Source organism: Dendrobates tinctorius, unplaced genomic scaffold, assembly GCF_039654945.1.
Source record: "Dendrobates tinctorius isolate UK_male_01 unplaced genomic scaffold, ASM3965494v1 ptg000120l, whole genome shotgun sequence".
Taxonomy (NCBI): domain Eukaryota; kingdom Metazoa; phylum Chordata; class Amphibia; order Anura; family Dendrobatidae; genus Dendrobates; species Dendrobates tinctorius.
In genome coordinates this window covers 39,160,296-39,180,400 of record NW_027361788.1, presented here as the reverse complement: position 1 = coordinate 39,180,400, position 20,105 = coordinate 39,160,296, and the positions used below count along the sequence as shown (strand labels likewise).

At 44.6% G+C, this 20,105-nt stretch overlaps 1 protein-coding gene and 1 long non-coding RNA gene across 4 annotated transcripts in view; one reads left to right on the top strand and one right to left on the bottom strand.

The window, feature by feature from the left end:
• The window catches only part of LOC141046643 (uncharacterized), a 108,981-nt gene extending 90,610 nt beyond the window's left edge, over positions 1 to 18,371 (bottom strand). The window contains exon 1 of the long non-coding RNA XR_012219628.1: positions 18,342 to 18,371. This is a non-coding gene — a long non-coding RNA (uncharacterized lncRNA). The remainder of the gene's footprint in view (positions 1 to 18,341) is intronic.
• The window catches only part of LOC141046640 (uncharacterized), a 445,193-nt gene that overhangs the window by 46,073 nt on the left and 379,015 nt on the right, over positions 1 to 20,105 (top strand). The window lies entirely within an intron of this gene.

Here is a 20,105-nt window from a genome sequence, read left to right as displayed (position 1 = left end):
ACCCCTCCAATCTATTCTAAACTCTGCTGCCCGACTAATCCACCTGTCCCCCCGCTATTCCCCAGCTTCTCCCCTCTGTCAATCCCTTCACTGGCTCCCAATTGCCCAGAGACTCCATTACAAAACCCTAACCATGACATACAAAGCCATCCACAACTTGTCTCCTCCATACATCTGTGACCTCGTCTCCCGGTACTTTCCTGCACGCAACCTCCGATCCTCACAAGATCTCCTTCTCTACTCCCCTCTTATCTCCTCTTCCCACAATCGCATACAAGATTTCTCTCGCGCATCACCCCTACTCTGGAACTCTCTACCACAACATATCAGACTCTCACCTACCATCGAAACCTTCAAAAAGAGCCTGAAGACCCACCTCTTCCGACAAGCCTATAACCTGCAGTAACCACCGATCGACCAAACCGCTGCACGACCAGCTCTACCCTCGCCTACTGTATTATCACCCATCCCTTGAAGATTGTGAGCCCTCGCGGGCAGGGTCCTCTCTCCTCCTGTACCAGTTATGACTTGTATTGTTTAAGATTATTGTACTTGTTTTTATGTATACCCCCCTCACATGTAAAGCGCCATGGAATAAATGGCGCTATAACAATAAATAATAATAATAATAATAATAATAATAATAATGGAGGACTATGGGGCAGATTATATTATATGGAGGACTATGGGGTGTAAACTGTAGATGTGCTGCTGATAGCATGATACTGTATGGTGATCTGTTAGGGTGTGTGCACACGTAGCGGATTAGTCTGCGGCTTTTTCTGCAGAGAATCCATATCTCTTGGCAGAAACCGCAGGGTAAAACACATGCATTTTTCCTGCGGATTCCTAGCATGTGTACAGCAGATTTGATGCAGGTTCTAGTGAGGTTTGACAGTGCGGATGAGAGAGAGATTGATTGATTTGTATGTCCCGGAACGTACACTGCAGCTGCGGTTCCGCAAAAAAGAAGTAGCATGCTGCAGAAAATAAGCCGCAGCAAATCTGCGTGGAATTTTCCACAGCATGTGCACGGCGGATTTGGTTTTCCATAGGATTACATGGTACTGTAAACCGCATGGAAACTGCTGCGGATCCGCAGGACCAAATCCGCTGCGGATCCGCAGCAAAAACCGCAACATGTGCACACACCCTTAGTGATCCATTAGTGATTGTTCTGTCCCCATCATTCTTTCTCAGATGGTGGAAAGAGGCCGGGAAACAAGTATTGAACGACTTCTTCAATTTTGTTGATCATTTAGCGTCCTGAACTCAGCGCATGTAAATACAATCGAAATGCTTCTGTGTGATGTGCAATATGTTAGCATTTGGGGCCCCATTTTAAACTTTGCCTAGGGCCCCACTTTGCCTAAAACTGGCCCTGTCCACCACTCACATCCAGCACAGACACTTTAGCATAGCCGAGCACCCTTTGTGGCTCCCTGCTTGGAACACAAAGAGTGCAGGGAAGTGGGTGGAGGTTAGATTACACAAGAGAGCCGGAGAATGTTAGGAAGTGGTCAGTTGGTGAGAGAAGATCCCCAGAGAGGGATGGAGTGAAAGCAAGTGCTGCAGCAGACTTCTGTGATCAGGAGCTGCTGGCATGGGAAAGAGCAAGAGAAAGCCTGATTCTTCAGAAGGAAGAGATTAGTACGGGACGTAAGAAGAAAACTAAGAACTAGGGTGAGAGCAGAGCCCTTCCTCAAGTTTAAGGCGCATGGTCCGGAGTCCGGTCTCCGAGGTTGTATGGATACTGATGTTCCTGCAGCAGAAACCGGAGGAATAGAAGTTGTCACCACTTTATTAAGACTTGGGGGTACAATAGCAACGTGTGTGAGCCAGGACATGATAGCAAGAAGTCCCCGAAGCAGGCTACAGCTGTCTGCCGTACAAGTGGAGCATTGAGTAACATCAAGCAGGAGGAACTTCAGTGTAACTCAGTACTGCAAGTACCTCAGATAAGCGCTAGAAAGGAGACGTTCAGAACAGGCACACGAAAGGGAGTGCTGGAAAGGTTAATTCCATCTGCCTGGGAGTTGGCTGAGCCCCTGGTCTGGAGACTGCGGCATTGAAGCGGGCACCTGTCTGTGCCAGGAATGTGAGGAAAAGAACTGGAACTGCCCTCAGCTGGCTCATTGCCTTCTTCCTGCGCCAACCCACTCAGCACTGCTACATCCCTGTGCCGAACACTGCACCCTTTCCCTCAACACCTATTACGACTGCCCTGGGACTACAACTCCAGCTGTGGGGAGCTTCAACATCATTGCTGCACCACACCATCTGTCCCAGAGAAGCAACCCTGCAGTGCTGGTCAAACTGACCAGAAACCACAGGTGGCATCACAAATCATCCCAATAACTTTATCCCCATCACTCTACCCCTTTTACCTTGACTGCCTGCGGCCACGGACCGGGTCACTGCCACTGTGACATCTTCCATTGAAATCAACGGGCCCGGCACAGAGTACCCCACAGCCTCTGGGTGCAAGTCACTACTACTACAAAAAAGGCAAAAAATTCTCTATACATACAAGCGATAAGATAAAGCTGGCAGTGTGTATTGTAAGACAGCTCTTACTGCATGTGTTGGGGGACACTTGCTTAGCCACGGGATGAAGGCACACAGGAACGTTTTCTCTACAAAATAGTCAATTTATTTAGACATCATAAACCGCACTGTAGGCCATGTTTCACATCACACACATAGTCCATAGCACTTCAAATTACATAGCTTAACTCGCAGTCACTAAACACGCCGGACTTCTTTGTCCAGTTACTGTGGGCAACCGCATGCCGAACAGTTCATTAATGTCCACAGAGCACAACAGGCACGAACAGACGACATTAAGTTGCAGCCTATTACGATCGCGGACGCAGCGTGGCTTAAAAGCCAACTCTCCCATGTCATCGAACCATAACAACGGGGTATGCGTCCCAGGTGATTGTGGAATGTGGATCCACTGGACCACAGAGGGGGACCCAGGCCTACCCGGACTAGGGAAGGGTAGCAACCGGGGTCTGTGGCAGCTGAACTAGTAGACAAGATGGCCATATGCAGAACTAAAAGACACCGCACAACTTCAGGTATGAAGAAACAAAGTTTACTTAAATAAAGAAAAAGACATTTAGACACCAAGTTCCCAATTACGCACATCACGAAGGGCACACATCTCAGGTTGACAGGCGAAGCAAGAGGCCATCATGGGTTGACGCAGTCCAGGGTCATCTGGCACGGGCATCCTAAGAGGAATTCACACTTAGGCCTCAGGAGTGGCACAGTATAGAAGAACTTGGCACACACACGTGAATGATTGCAAGTGAAAAGGGAGTGTTTTAATAAGATACAGTGCATACAGTAAACGTTTTGGTCACAACGACCTTCATCAATGTACTATACAGTATAGTGTACTGACTGCACTTGTATATAGGGCAACCTGTTCATAAGGAATAATGCTTAGAGCATGGAGGGTTAATTTGTCTCCTCAAAAAGAGCCGTTGGTGATAACGTGGAACGGTAGCTAGCCTGGACGCGGTTTCCAGGCTAGCTACCATTCCACGTTATCACCAACGGCTCTTTTTGAGGAGACAAATTAACCCTCCATGCTCTAAGCATTATTCCTTATGAACAGGTTGCCCTATATACAAGTGCAGTCAGTACACTATATAGTACATTGATGAAGGTCCTAGTATATGGATTGGGATCCTACTTGTGCACCACCACTTTTGAAGTTGTGCCAAAACTTCTTTATATGTTTCAGGAGTGGCACAGGCACAGCAGGAGAACATCAGATACCGACCTCGACTAGCTTCAGACAATGGCAAGAGGTCATCAAGGGTTGACATAGTCCAAGAACATCTGGCATGGGCATCCTAGGAGGACCTCTCTCAGCCCACAGGAGAGGCACTGACTCAGCAGGAGAACATCAGACACCGACCTCGGGCTGACTTCAGAAGATGGCTAGGGTCTTCACGGGTAAGACCCCAGGGAACCGGCAAGACATCAGAATATAAGCAAGACACGGATTGCACAGGTCCAGGAACTTTGGCACTACAGCACCGGGCATAGGCTGGACAGGTCCAGGACTCTCTGGTGGAGCCGTCACTGGGGAACAGAGCTGGAGACTCCCAGGAACCACGGAGGAGGAATCCATCAAGGAACACGAGTGGGACTGACTCAAGAGCACAAATTGGACCACCAGGACCACGGACTGGACATCTGGACACAGACTGGACATCGGAACACAGACTGGACATCGGAACACGGATGGAACATCGGAAAACAGACAGACATCAGGACTCAGGCAGGACATCAGGACACAGGCGGAACATCAGGACATAGGCGGGACATCAGGACACAGGCGGGACATCAGGACACAGGCGGGACATCAGGACTCATGTAGGACATCAGGACTCAGGTAGGACATCTGGACATCAGGACTTGAGCCGGACATCAGGTCTCAGGCAGGACATCAGGGCACAAGCAGGACATCAGGTCTTAGGCAGGACATCTGGACATCAGGGCATGAGGTCACAGGCAGGACATCAGGGCACAAAGCGGACATCAGGTCTCAGGCAGGACATCAGAACTCGGATGTCAGAACATCAGAACACTGACATCGGACTCCGGACATTTGGCAGCGATCAACAGGCTCCGGACATCAGGCTCCGGACATGAGGCCACAGTCATCAGGCTCTGGACATCTGGCTGTGATTGGCAGGCTCCGGGCATCAGGCAACGAAGGATAGCATCCGGACATATGGCGGAGTACGTCAGGCACCGGACATCTGGGAGCGGTCAACAGACACCGGACATCAGGCTGCGGACAAGAGGCCACGGTTGTCAGGCTCCAGACATCTGGCACAGTGACCTAAAAAAGAACTCAAGAGGTCTGGTGCAAGCACCGCCGGGCTGGACTAGAGCCGGCTGGGGATTGCACAGAGTAACAAGCTGAAAACTCAGCAGAAACTCCAGACTCCAACTTCCAAGATGAAACCAGGTATATACACAGAAAGTCAATTAGCAAAAAGTCACAGTCACTGGGTACAGGGTTCAAGACACAGAAGGACTTCAGGATCAACACACAGCAGGAATCAGGACAAGGACTCTGGTACCAACACATAAACAGGGCAAGTCCAGGAACACATACATCAGCTGTCCCAAAGCTGATAACAGATGGAACAGAAATGGATCTGGGAACTCTGCCCCCAGAGCAGGCGGAAAACAGGCATCAGCTCACCTAGAACTGCAGGCAGGCAGAACAGGTGCTGAACACCAAACACACATAGCAAGGCTCAGAAACTTAATGCGAGGCTCTGGCAATGCCCCACAGGGCAGGGGAACTTTACATAGGAGCTGCCCCACAGTGATAGGCTGGGAGCAGTAATTCAAGCACACCCATTCCTCATAAAAGCAGGAGAGGTGTGGCCGCACACACCCTAAGCACAGCCAGAAACAAATCAGCATAGCAAAGGACACCTGGCAGCGGCTGCAAGCCTAGACACATTTGATGAGTCATACACAACTACAGAGGACCTAGCAACCCGCAGGTAGCTTCCACAGTGGCAGCCAGGGACCGCGCATGCGGGTGGTCATGTGGAGACACTCACGCATGTACGGCTACGCAGCGGAGTCGGGAACTGAGCAGCATCCATACAGGTAACTGACAACAGCATTCCAGCTCATTAGAGGGAAAGGAGCGACGGGTTAAAGCAGAGATATGCAGAGTAATGCCGGTAAATAGAGTACAAACACAGCTGTGTTACACAGCCTCTAACCCCTTAATGACAGCCAATACGTCTTTTTACTGACCTGAGATATAAGAGAATAGCCTCCCCATACAGGTGACAATCCAGCAGTTGTCAACTATACACTGTAGTTGACAACTTGCTGCATCACAAATGATCAGTGTTGACACCGTCCATATTTGTTTAACCCCTTAGTTGCTGCTGTCAAAAGTGACTACATCAAATAAATGGTTAATAGATTGTGGGGGCTTCCGCTTTAATCTAATTGACACACCGAGATTATGATTGTGTGGTCCTGAAGTTTGCCATGGCAGTTCATGACCAAATAGCGGCTTTAGAGTCTCTCGGCTATAGCGGTCAGTTCAGAAGTTAGCGATATTTAGGTGGTAAACAAACACTTTTTCATTCCTGTCATGCCATTTTCCATTAATTCCTGAAAATCACCTGAAGGGTTAATAAACTATCTGGCAGAATTTTTCAATATGTCAGGGGGTGCTGTTTTAAAAATGGTATCGCATTTGGGGTTTTCCAATAAATAGCACGCCCAAAGTCACTTTAAACCTGGATAGGTCCCTCAAAAAAATAAATTTTGTAAATTTCTTTGAAAATATAAAAAATTACTGCTACATTTTTAAACCTTCTAAAAGGCTATTTTTTCCACAAACATCATCTTTTCGTCCCCATTTTTTTATTTTCCCAAGGGTAACAGGAAAAAGTTGTTGTCCAATTTGTCCTGAGTACGCTGATACCTCATATGTGGGAGAAAACTACTGTATGGGCACACGTCGGGGCTCGGAAGGCAAGTAGTGACGTTTTGGAATGCAGACTTTGATGGCATGGTCTGCGGGTGTCATGTTGCTTTTGGAGAGCCCCTGATGTACCTAAACAGTGGAAACCCCCCACAAGTGACCCCATTTTGGAAACTAGACCCCCTAATGAACTTCTCTAGATGTGTGGTGAGCACTTTGAACCCCCCAGTGCTTCACAGAAGTTTATAACGCCTGGGCGTGAAAATAAAAAAAACATTTTTTTCCGCAAAATTATATTTTTGCCCCCAATTTTTTATTTTCCTAAGGGTAACAGGAGAAATTGGACCCCAAAAGTTGTTTTGTAATTTGTCCTGAGTAGGCTGATACCCTACATGTGGGGGTAAAACACTGTTTGGGCGCATGGCAGAGCTTGGAAGGGAATGAGCACCATTTGACTTTTTCAACGCAGAATTGGCTGGAATTGAGATCAGACGCCATGTTGCCTTTGGAGAGCACCTGATGTGCCCAAACAGTGGAAACCCCCCAATTATAACTCCAACCCTAACCTCAACACACCCCTAACCCTAATCTGAGCCCTAGCCCTAACCCTAGCCCTAACCCTAGCCCTAACCCTACCCTAACCCTAGCGGGAAAATGGAAATAAATACATTTTCTTTTAGTTTTATTATTTTTCCCTAACTAAGGGGGTGATAACGGGGGGTTTGATTTACTATTTATGGCGGTTTTTATGTTTGGCGGCTGTCACATGCTAAAAGACGCTTTTTATTGTAAAAATAGTTTTTGCATCACCACATATTGTGAGCTATAATTTTTCCGTATTTTGACCCACTGAGTCATGTGAGGTCTTATTTTTTGCGGGACGAGTTGACGTTTTTATTGGTACCATTTTCGGGCACGTGACATTTTTTGATCGCTTTTTATTCCGATTTTTGGGACACAGAATGAACAAAAACCAGCGTTTCATGAATTTCTTTTGGGGGGTGCGTTTACACCGTTCCGCGTGCGGTAAAATTGATAAAGCGTTTTTATTCTTCAGGTCAGTACGGTTACAGCGATACCTCATTTAGGTCGTTTTTTTATGTTTTGTCGGTTTTTTGCAATGAAAACAATTTTATATAAAAAATAATTATTTTTGTATCGCTTTATTCTGCGAGCTATAACTTTTTTATTTTTTTGCGGATGATGCTGTATTGCGGCTCGTTTTTTGCGGGACAAGATGACGTTTTCAGCGGTACCATGGATATTTATATGCGTCTTTTTGATCGCGCGTTATTGCACTTTTTGTTCGGTGGTATGATAATAAATCATTATTTTTTGCTTAGTTTTTTATTTTTATTTTTTAAGGGGTTCGCTAAAGGGGTTAACTAATGGGACAGTTTTATAGGGCAGGTCATTACGGACGCGGCGATACCAAATATGTGTACTTTTATTGTTTTTGTTTTTTTTTATTTTGAAAAAATGGATTTATTGGGGAATATTTTTTTTTTTTTTTACTAATTTATTTAGCGATTTTTTTAAAATTATTTTTAACACTTTTTTTTTTTTTTACTTTATTACCTTGTCCCAGGTGGGACATCACTGTCCTGTGACAGATCGCTGATCTGTCACATCACAGATCACTGTGACAGATCAGCGATCTGTCACAGGCACTGCACAGGCTTCCTCATGCCTGCGCTTGGCAGGCAGTGAGGAAGTCAGCTCCCTGCAGGCCCCCGTCGCCATCTTGGATCCGGGGGCCTGTAGGGAAAGAGCCCCCCGCAGCAGCGCTGCACATTGCGCTGCCGTGGGGGGCTCAGGGAAGCACGGAGGGAGCCCCCTCCCTGCCGATGCTTCCCTTTAACCCCCGGTACAACGCGATCGCGTTTGATCGCGGTGTACAAGGGGTTAACGTGTCGGGGCGGTCCGTGACCGCCCCTGACACATTGTCTCGGGTGTCAGCTATGATAATTAGCTGACACCCGGCCGCGATCAGCGGCGCTCACCACGTGGGCGCCGCTGATCGCTGGGACGTAATATTCCGTCCATGGTAGTTAGGTCCAGGGTCACATGGACGGAATATTACGTCCTTTGTAGGTAAGGGGTTAAAAGGCAGCTAAGCTGTTTCAGCTGTGGTCTGTGCGGACGGTGAAAGACCTTCTTTATGTGGCTCAGACTCTGGCAGAGGCTGAGTGAAGGACTGGCATCTATACAGGTAATCCTGTGCAATATATGCACTGTTTCTTTTCTTTTTGGTTGTGTTATATATTTTGTGCCCATATTTTGTTTGAACTTTACCTGGAAGTTTATGGAAATAATAAACTTCAGCTGTTTTGGACCCAACCGCATTGCCTGTCTGTGAATGCAGCCGACTACCAGAGAGTATATGTACAATCATGGCCCGAAAATGTTGGCACTCTTGAAATTGTTCTAGAAAATTATATATTTCTCCTACAAAATTACACATGTTTTGTTATACACATTTATTTCCTTTGTGTGTACTGGAAAAACACAAAAAAACCGCAAATTGGACATACGGTAAAATTTAATAAATCCACAAAATGCGTTGGACAAAATTGTTGGCACCCTCACCTTAATATTTGGTTGCACACCGTTTGGAATAAATAACTGCAATCAATTGCTTCCTGTAACCATCAACAAGCTTCTTACAACTCTCAGCTGGAATTTTGGACCATTTTTCTTTTGGAAACTGCTCCAGGACTCCTATATTTAAGTGATGCTGAACAGCAATTTTAAGATCTCTCCATGGGTGTTCAATGAGATTTAGATCCGGGCACATTGCTGGCCACTTCAGAACTCTCTAACTCTTTTTTCCATCCATTTCTGGGTGCTTCTTTAAGTATATTTGGGGTCATAGTCCTGCTAGAAGACCAATGACCTAGGACACAGTCAAAGCACCCAATGTCAGAGGCCGCAAACCAACCCAAAACTTCTTTGAACCTCCACCTTATTTGACTGTAGGTACTGTGTTCTTTTCTTTGTAGGCCTCATTCTGTTTTCAGTAAACCATAGAATGATGTGCTTTACCAAAAAGCTCTATCTTGGTCTCATCTCTCCACAAGACATTTTCCCAGAAGGATTTTGGCTTACGCATGTACATCTTGGTAAACTATCATCTAGCTTTTTATGTTTCTGTGTCAGCAGAGGGGTCCCCATGGGTCTCCTGCCATAGTGTTCAATTTCATTCAAATGTCGACGGATAGTTTGTGCTGTCACTGATGCACCTTGAGCCTGCAGGACAGCTTGAATTTCTTTGGTAATTGATTGGGACTGCTTATTCACCATCAGGACTATCCTGTGTTGCAACCATTCATCAAATTTTCCCTGCTGCCCACATGCAGGGAGGTTAGCTACAGTGCCATGGGTTGTAAACTTCTAGATTATGTTGTGCACTGTGAACAAAGGAACATCAAGATCTCTGAAGAAGAACTTGTAACTTTGAGATTGTTGATACTGTTCAACAATTTTGGTTCTCAAGTCCTCAGCCAGTTCTCTTGTCCTCTTTCTGATCTTCATGCTTAGTGTGACACACAATGCAAAGATTGAGTTAACTTCTCCTTTTTTCATCTGGTTTCAGGTGTGATTTTCATATTGCACACACCTGTTACTTGCCACAGGGGTGTTTGAATGAGCATCACATACATGAAACAATTTTGAAAAAGTGCCAATAATTTTGTTTGGCCCATTTTTGGAGTTTTTTGTAAAATTATCTCCAAATTGCCTTTTTTTCTCATTTTTTTGTATAGTCTCAATACACAAAGAAAATAAATGCATATTACAAAATGTATAATTGCAATAATTTTCTGAGATAACTACTTCATTTCCTCTAACAATTTCTAGGGTGCCAACACTTTTGGCTATGACTGTTTTATATACCCACCCACATATATATATCCCTAGTTTATAGTGGAAATGTTTCATGTGCAAAGGTGGACTTGGCTGCCAAAATACATCTGGCGCCAGCAATCTCACAGGGCAACCCATTATATAGCCAGCTTTAGTGGCAAATAGGTCTTTCAGTACAATTCCAGGTTACTATTTTCCTGTCTCTTGCATTGAAATTAAGATATCTTTTCATTGACTGTTTTATGAACTCTTCTGCATCATGACTACTACATATACAGGATGCAGATCAATGCCAGCAGAAGCAGATCATTAGTGAATGTATGGAGATGTCCCAAATGCATAGATGTAATAAAGGTTATGGCTATCCCTTCCTCTCCATCATATGTTTCCCATACCAGAGACACGATCCTGCCATAACATATATGTATATATATATACATCTAACATATGTTAAACCTGTTTTCAAAGCCCAATGGGTTACTGTATTTTTGTATGAACAGAAAACAGAAGTTTAACATATCATAGTCATGAACTGCTCAGCAGGAAACCTTCCGTACCTCAGTAATGCTATCCAAAATTAATCCAGCATTGACTAGAAATTTTCAGGTCAATTTAATCTGTTTCAAGCAGAAAGTGACAAATAAAATTAAAGTCTTCCCTCTGAAATATTTTTTCTAAATATCTTTCTGCCACATTTACTAAGTATACATCTGTTGTTTATGCCATTTTATTTAAAATACTTTGTGATTTTTTTTATCCCTTTTAACACCAAGTTGTTTTTAGGTCCAACATTATTTAACATTAATGTCTTTATCTTAGCCAAAGCTCCCAATCAGATACATGGATATCATACAGAGCTAAATAACACAGCTCTGTCTGCCTGCTGCCACCACTAGGGCGTGCTCCAAGCTTTATGCAGACTTCTTATACAGGGAACTCAATAATACAGTATGCAGTAACTAAGGGAAACAGGATATTATCAAAGTCTCCCCATGTTAATAACCTCATTGTGCAATTATTAATTTTATGGCTGATATCAGAACTAAATCTGCTAGCCATTAAAGGGATCCTGTCAGCAGGATTGTGCACAGTAACCTGCACACAGTGTCAGGTCAGTGTCGTTACACTGATTAAAATGATACCTTGGTTGATAAAATCCAACTTGTGGTTGTTGTTTAATCTTTAGTTTTGTGCTCATGCTCCAGAGAGGCAGCATCGGACTGGAGCACCTTGGGCCCACCAGAGAAAATAATTCTTGAGGCCCATTATGTAGCAACATAGAAAAAAATACAAGACCACCAATTGTACGGTAAACACGTTAATATCAGGGTATAATATAAGGTAGTACACATCTTAATTATGTCGCAGGGGTTGGGGTAGCCCCCTCATTGAATATAAAATAGCTCCCTCATAGAATATAATGCAGCCCTCTTATAGTATAATGCAGCCCCCAATAGTATATATTATACCCCCCCACAGAATATAATGCAGCTCCCTCATAGGGTATAATGCAGCCCCTGCACAGAATATAATGTAGCCCCCTTATAGAGTATAATGCAACCCCCTCATAAGGTATAATGCAGCCCCCATAGAACATAATGTAGTCCCCTCATAAGGTATAATGCAGCCCCTCTCATATAGTATAATGTAGCCCCCTCAGAGTATAATGCTGCCCCCTTCATAGGGTAGAATGCAGCTCCCCTCATAGGGTATAATGCAGCCCCCTCATAGGGTATAATGTAGCCCCCCTCACAGAGTATACTGCAGCTCCCCTCATAGGCTATAATACAGCCCCCTCATAGGGTATAATGCTGCCCCCCTCATAGGGTATAAGGCAGCTCCCCCACAGAATATAATGCAGCCCCCCTCATAGGGTATAATGCAGCCTCCCTTATAGAGCATAATGTAGCCCCCTCATAGGGTGTAATGCAGCCCCCCAGCCCCCCTCAGAGTATAATGCAGCCTCTTCCCCCACAGAATATAATGCAGCTGCCCCCCATAGAATATAATTCAGCCTTGCATTCCTACAGTCTTATGGTCACCAGGATTCACTCACTGATATATACAGTATATATATATACTAGCTGAAGAGTCCGGCGCTGCCCAGGCATAGTAACTAACTGTGGTTAGTTATAGCAAATTATAATTATCCTCCATCCCATAGTCCCGTGCCCATATACCCATCATACATATCTACGATCCCATAGGCCCATGCCCATCATATACCCATCATACATATCCTCCATCCCATAGTCGAGTGCCCATATACCCATCACACATCCTCAATCCCATAGTCCCATGCCCATATACCCATCACACATCCTCCATCCCATAGTCCCATGCCCATATACCCATCATACATATTCGCCATCCCATAGTCGAGTGCCCATATACCCATCACACATCCTTCATCTCATAGTCCCATGTCCATATACCCATCATACATATCCGCCATCCCACAATCCCGTGCCCATATACCTGTCATACATATCCTCCATCCCATAGTCCAGTGCCCATATACCCATCACACATCCTCCATCCCATAGTCAACCATTATGACATCATAATGAGCGGCGGGGCTTGCAACCTATGATGACATCAGCGTCGCCATGGCAACCATTATGACATAATGAGGGGTGGGGCTTGATACACACACATTTTTCCCCATTATGTAGATAGGGGCAAAATCATTTGGTGAATTAGAACGCGCAGGGTTAAAATTTCGCCTCACAACATAGCCTAGGACACTCTCGGGGTCCAGACGTGTGATTTTGCCAAACTTTGTGGCTGTAGCTGCGACGGTGTGGATGCCAATCCCGGACATACACACATACATACATTACATACATACACACACTTGAGCTTTATATATTAGATATATATATATACTGTATATAAAAACCACAATACTCACACTTCTTCTCCCACGCTGATTCAGGCTCTACTCCGGTCTCAGCAGCTACACTGCCATCTGCCCAACACACAGCGGGTACGCAATGAAGTGACATCATCACTCACCCGCAGTGTCAGAGGCAAAGGGGGATGATGGGAGAGGGAGCATCATCTTACGCTCTCTCCTCCATTATTGCTTTCTGTATGATGTCTATTCAGTTGAATGCAGTGTGCACTGGGAGGCGGCGACTTATAGGCCCCATAGCGGCCACGTGGGCTGGGGGCCCCTGGGAGAGCGGGGGGCCCTGGTCTGCCGGCCCACGGCTAACACTGCCTATTATTAAAGTGAAATTAATATTCACTCCTCTCCACGCCCATGGGGCATGGGGAAGTGTGAATATTCATTTATCTTTAGCAGCAGGGACAGGCTTTAGCTGCATCAGCTTGCTTCTGCCTCCTGTCAACCGCTGCTGCTCCGCTGGCACCGAGCAGGCACCCCTGACACACGGGCCCCATAGCAGCTGCGTGGTATGCCGCTATTAGCTACAAGTCACTGGCTGTGGGCCCCTGGAGCAGCGGGGGCCCTAGGCAGCTTCTGGCCCTGTATGCCAACAAGGTGTCAGTAGAACCAGAGTAGAACCATCTCAAGGAAGATCACAAGGAAATGGACAGCATACGACTTAAATATGAGTGTCTGAGTAAAGCGTCTGAATACTTATGACCATGTGATATTTCAGTTTTTTCTTTTTAATAAATTTGCAAAAATTTCTACATCTGTTTTTTTCAGTCAAGTTGGGGTGCAGAGTGTCACGGGGCAGTAGGGAAAAAACAGGAGACTTGGAACCTGGGCCACTGAACTGCCCCTCAGGCTAAGGAGGTGCGCTGACTTTCCTTAACTTGGGGGTACACTTGATGGTAGTGAGGCCCAAGTCCCTGACCTGTCCCTATCTCCTGTTAAGCCCTGAGCTAAACCCCCAACCCCCTCCCCAGGAGGTGAGACAGGGAATAAAGTGAACTGCACTGCAAACCAAAGGAAAGATAAAACAGACACCACGGGGTTAAAGCAACCAAAAAACAAAATTTAGCTTAATCTGCTGCCAATGTTCCAAGCAGCAGAGTAAGGCACTCGATCAGCATCCAGCAGCAGCACCACAAGCTCCAGATAAGCTGAACCCCCTCTGCACCAGGTAGGTCCAGTCTTCACCAAGGTTGGTTAGGTTAGTAAATGACCAGTCTGCCCACAGTGATAACATGCCCCCACACCACGACGAACCGCAGGCGACACCGTTTGGAAACTAGCTCCTCCCACTTGCATGGGTTCGTCCGTCAACTCTGGTGTGTCCTCCTCCCTAACAAGGATAATAGGGGGCACATTTGGTGTATATCTCTCCCTGAGGTGTCTATCCACCTGGATGGCAAGGGACATGGCGGCCTCCAACGACCTGGGGGCGGCGTACTGCACCAGAGTATCCTGCAACTTAGGGGACAGACCCTGCACAAAGTGACTCCTAAGAGCAGGGTCGTTCCACTGTGTGCCGGTGGCCGACTTCCTGAACTCTGAGCAGTACTCTGCCAGCCGGCCCCCTGCTTGATTTTACGGAGTCAGGATTCCGCCAGGGAGACGCCATCAGGCAATCCATACACCAGCGCCAGAGCCGCAAAAACCCGTTCACTGACCGTATAGATGGTGAATCAGTCGGCAGGGAGAAGGCCCAGGATTGGGGATCACCCTTAAGAAGGGAGACAATAATCCCCACACGCTGTTCCTCACTCCCTGATGAACAGGGGTGGAGCCTGAAATATAACTTGCAGGCTTCCTGAAACACAAGAAATTTTTTTCTCCCTCCAGCAAACCTGTCAGGGAGATATATTTTGAGTTCTGGTAGAGCAACACCTGAGCCGAGGCCCAGAACCCCATTAACTGCTGCAGCTTCTGCACCACCTCACCCCGCCTCACCTTAAGCTCATCAGTGAGGGACTGAAGCAGTGTGGCAAAGGCCTGCATTTGGGCCATGACTCACCAGAAAAAAAAACGTGTGGGTTGGTAATAATGTCACGGGGCAGTAGGGAAAAAACAGGAGACGTGGAACATGGGCCCCTGAACTGCCCCTCAGGCTAAGGAGGTGTCCCCTTGTCTGTCTTGGTTGTTTTAGTGACCGACTGATCTTCGGGTCGCATCACGCAGGGCCAGTCACTTCGTGACACAGAGTGTACATTAATGAGAAAAAAATGAACTTTTTTGAATTTACCAAATGGCTGCAATGAAACAAAGAGTGAAAAATGTAAAGGGGTCTGAGTACTTTCCGTACCCACTGTATGTACTGTGTATATAATTAATAAATAATAAATTTTTGTGCAACGCGAAGTTGTGAAAAAAAATTGTGACTTTTTCCATTTGACTCCACATTCAGCAAGCTCTACCAAAGTGGGCAGATCTGAAGAGGAGCCGAGCATGGGATGGCATGGAAATACTGCCAAACAAATTAATCAAAAGTGTCAGTACATTATGCCAGAACTGATACTCCAGTCTGTTACTGGAGTAACATTTCTGGTGAGGTGCACCTCAATGAATGCGGCACATCTTATTCCTGCATGCAATGTACAAAACGCCAGTCTTTTTGAATCAGAGCCTGTCTTTAGATTACGTCAGCGGTAAGAATCCCCTGATTTGAGGTGGGCTCCGGCGGTGAGCCCACCTCAAAGCCGCGACATGATCAGCTGTTATAAACAGCTGACATGTGCCCGCAATAGGCGCAAGCGGAATTGCAATCCACCCATGCCTATTAACTAGTTAAATCCCGCTGTCAAACGCTGATAGCGGGCATTTAACTAGTATTTCCGGCACCCGGCCGAAAATGAGTGCATCGCCGACCCCAGTCACGTGATCGGGGGGGGTCAGCGACGCATTGCCTTGTCAACCAGAGGTCTCATAGAGACCTCTATGGTTGTTGCCGGCACTTTGCTATGAGCGTCACCCAGTGGTCGGCGCTCATAGCAATGCAGTAAATCTGCTACATATAGGCAATCTGAGCATCGCCTATATGTAGCAGAGCCGATCAAGTATGGCAGCTTCTAGCCTCCTATGGAGGCTATTGAAGCATGTCAAAAGTTAAAAAATGTGTTTAAAAACACCCATTCAAAATAAAACAATAAAAAAAACAAACCTACACATATTTGGTATCGCCAAATTCAGGCTGTGTTCACACACAGCGGTTTTTTAGCGGTTTTTACAGCGGTTTTCACTATAAAACCACTATGAAACCGCTAAAAATAGGCTTCCCAGTCATTTCTATGCATTTTGCACTTTTTGCATGCTAATTAATTTTGTGGATTTTTCCGCGGTTTTGGCTTCTTCCATGCGTTTTGAAACCGCTGCGGAAAAAAACGCATCAAAAATGCAGAAAAATAGGTGCGGTTTCTGGGAAGGTAGTCAGGTTTTCAAGCAGAAGTTTTCTGCTACGTGTGCCTCAGAATCACCCGATCTATCAATAAAAAAAGGATTAACCTGATCACTAAACGGGCGTAGCGAGAAAAAAAATCAAAACACCAGAATTACGTTTTTTGTTCTCCGCTGCATTGAATTAAAATGCAATAACGGGTGATCACAAGAACTTATCTGCCAAATAGTGGTATCATTAAAAACGTCAGCTCGGCACGCAAAAAATAAGCCCCCACCTGTCCCTAGATCACGAAAAATGGAGACGCTACAGGTCTCGGAAAATGGTGCAATTTTTTTTTTTTTTTGGCAAACTTTGGAATTTTTTTTCACCACTTAGATAAAAAAGAACCTACTGTAGATATGTTTGGTGTCTATGAACTCGTAATGACCTGGGGAATCATAATAACAGGTCAGTTTTACCATTTAGTGAACCTAGTAAAAAATCCAAACCAAAAACAAGTGTGAGATTGTTCTGTTATTTGTTTCCTGTCATGGATCAAACTCCTTGGATATCTCCATGCTTTTTATTACATGAGACTTGTGAACCAATCCTCCATTACAAGATGTCTGCTAACAACAACTAACCAACAAGCTCTAAACTCTATAGTACACACATCAACGTAGTGAGACCCCTAGAGGTCACATCACATATAACATATTGCTACAGAGATTGCACTTTTTTTTGCAATTTTACCCCACTTGGAATTTTTTTCCCGTTTTCGAGTACAAGACATGGTAAAACCAATAATGTCCCTCAAAAGTACAACGCGTCCTGCAAAAAATAAGCCCCACGCGGCCATATTGACGGAAAAATAAAAAAGTTATGGCTCTGGAAAGAAGGGGTGAAAAACGAAAACGAAAAATCGAAAAAAGCTCCGGGAGTTAAGGGGTTAAATTATATAATTTTAGTGCATGCAGCTGCGTCTAGGTGGCATTCTGTTGATATTAGTTGTAAATCCATTTACACTGAGCTCCCCCTGTTGGCGACAGAAGGTAGGATTTATTCATTTTTGTCAAAGCATTGGGTTTGGAACTTTGCGTCAGACAACTGAGCAATCAATCGCTACATGGATATATCAGAGCGACATGGCTTTAAAAGTTTTGAGACTCTTACTTTGACAAATTGGGGTGGTCTTTTAGGCTATGTACCCACGTATGCAGAAAATTCCTGACTAAAAACCGGACTCCTTCCCAGGAAACGCGCCATTTTTCCCCCACGTTTTTTATGCGTTTTTTTTCCGGAGCATCCCCAGCCTCATAGAATATAGTTAGAAATGTGGATTTTTCAGTGAAATTAATGAGCATGCTGCGCTTTTTACCACAATGTGGTTTTTTTTTGCGGAAAAAACACATCAATATGCACAAAAAGTGCAGAATTCATTAAAATGAATGGGATGCTTCTTGTAAGCGTTTTTAAGCGTTTTTGCCGGTAAAAACGCTTAAAAAACTCAAAAAAAGCTTACGTGGGTACATAGCCTTAAAGTATTTAAATAACTGCACTAAATATTTAGCCAACAGTAATTATTAGTAAATATTAACCTATATTAGTACAGTGCAAGGTTGTTAAATTAAAGCAGAATATAGAGGTAGAACTAAACATTTGTGAGCTTTTGCGGCACTGTAAATTCAGGACACTATCAAGTACAAACTTACTTTGACCTTATTGTTGCCCTGCAGTATGTGGATCTGGTTATGAGAAGAGCTGGAATAAATAAAACCAGTAATAAAACACTGGCCAGCACCCCAAATTTGACATATGGGCGGAATAAAATAAGCACAGAGACATAAAAGCATTTATCATATGGTTTAACAGGTTCAAAGACTTGGAGAAAGGAACCTATTGGCAGAGTACTAAAGAAAAGCTGCCATAAAAAGCAAAACAAAGCAAAACATATAGCTTACCTTTATAAATTCTGTAATATTATATAATACCATAAAAAAATAAATTGTTCTCCACTGGTGATGTTCCATTTGTAAGGGACAAATCATGATGGAATATCATACAAGTACACCTTTCCTCCAAAATGTCCTCCCCCCTCTTTTTCACACCTGTCATCTCATTCAAAGCTCTAAATGACCATATCAATTATTGGATAAGCTCTGACCAATAAATTGGGCTAAGGAGCAGAAATCAAGTTATCCCTAAGTTATCAGTGGTTAGCCCAGAAGTCATTTCTTCAAGGGCTGCATTTCCAAACATACAGAATTCTTTCTGAGATAGATGTACAAGAATGCACTCCACAACCAAATATGTATGTAACATAAGTCAAGACCATGTATAAAATGATCCCAAAATGTGTTTATCATGGCCACAAATATTTAAAGGGGTTGTATTCTGCTGGGGACAAAACTTTCTTTTCACTTACATGCATGCATTTTGGGCTAAAAAATAATTTTTTACAAGTGAGTTTCTTACTGTTTTAGCTTTTACAGGCTTTTAGCAGAATCATAGAATGGTAGAGTTGGAAGGGAGGGTAGGGTTGGAAGGCATCGTGTCCAACCCCCTGCTCAAAGCAGGATTCACTAAATAATCCAAGACAGACGTCTGTCCAGCCTCTGTTTGAACACTTCTATTGAAGGAGAACTCACCACCTCCCGTGGCAGCCTGTTCCACTCATTGATCACTCTGTCAAAAAGGTTTTTCTAATATCTAATCTGTGTCTCCTCCCATTCAGTTTCATCCCATTCCTTCTAGTCTTTCCTTGTGCAAATGAGAATAAAGATGATCCTTCTACAGTGTGACAGCCCTTGAGATATTTGTAGACAGCTATTAAGTCTCCTCTCAGTCTTCTCTTTTGCAAACTAAACATTCCCAAATCCTGCAACCTTTCCTCATAAGACAGGGTTTGCAGACCGGTCACCATTCTGGTCGCTCTTTTCTGAACTTGCTCCAGTTTGTTGATGTCTTTTTTAAAATGTGGTGCCCAAAACTGGACACAATATTCCAGATGAGGTCTGACCAAAGAGGAGTAGAGGGAAATAATGACTTCACGTGATCTAGACTGTATGCTTCTGTTAATACATCCTAGAATTGCATTTGCCTTTTTTGCTGCTGCATCACACTGTTGACTCATATTCAGTCTGTGATCTATTAGTATACCCAAGTCTTTTTCACATGTGCTGTCACTTAGCCCTATTCCTCCCATTCTGTATATGCATTTTTCATTTTTATTGCCCAGATGTAGTACTTTGCATTTTTAAAAACCATTCTGTTAGTTGCTGCCCACTGCTCCAGTTTATTTACATCTTTTTGAATCCTCTCTCTCTCTTCTCTAGTATTAGCTATCCCTCCTAGCTTTGTGTCATCAGCAAATTTAATCAGTTTACCCTCAATTCCTTCATCTAAATCGTTGATAAAGATATTGAACAATACAGGGCCCAGGACAGAGCCCTGTGGTACCCCACTTGAGACATTCT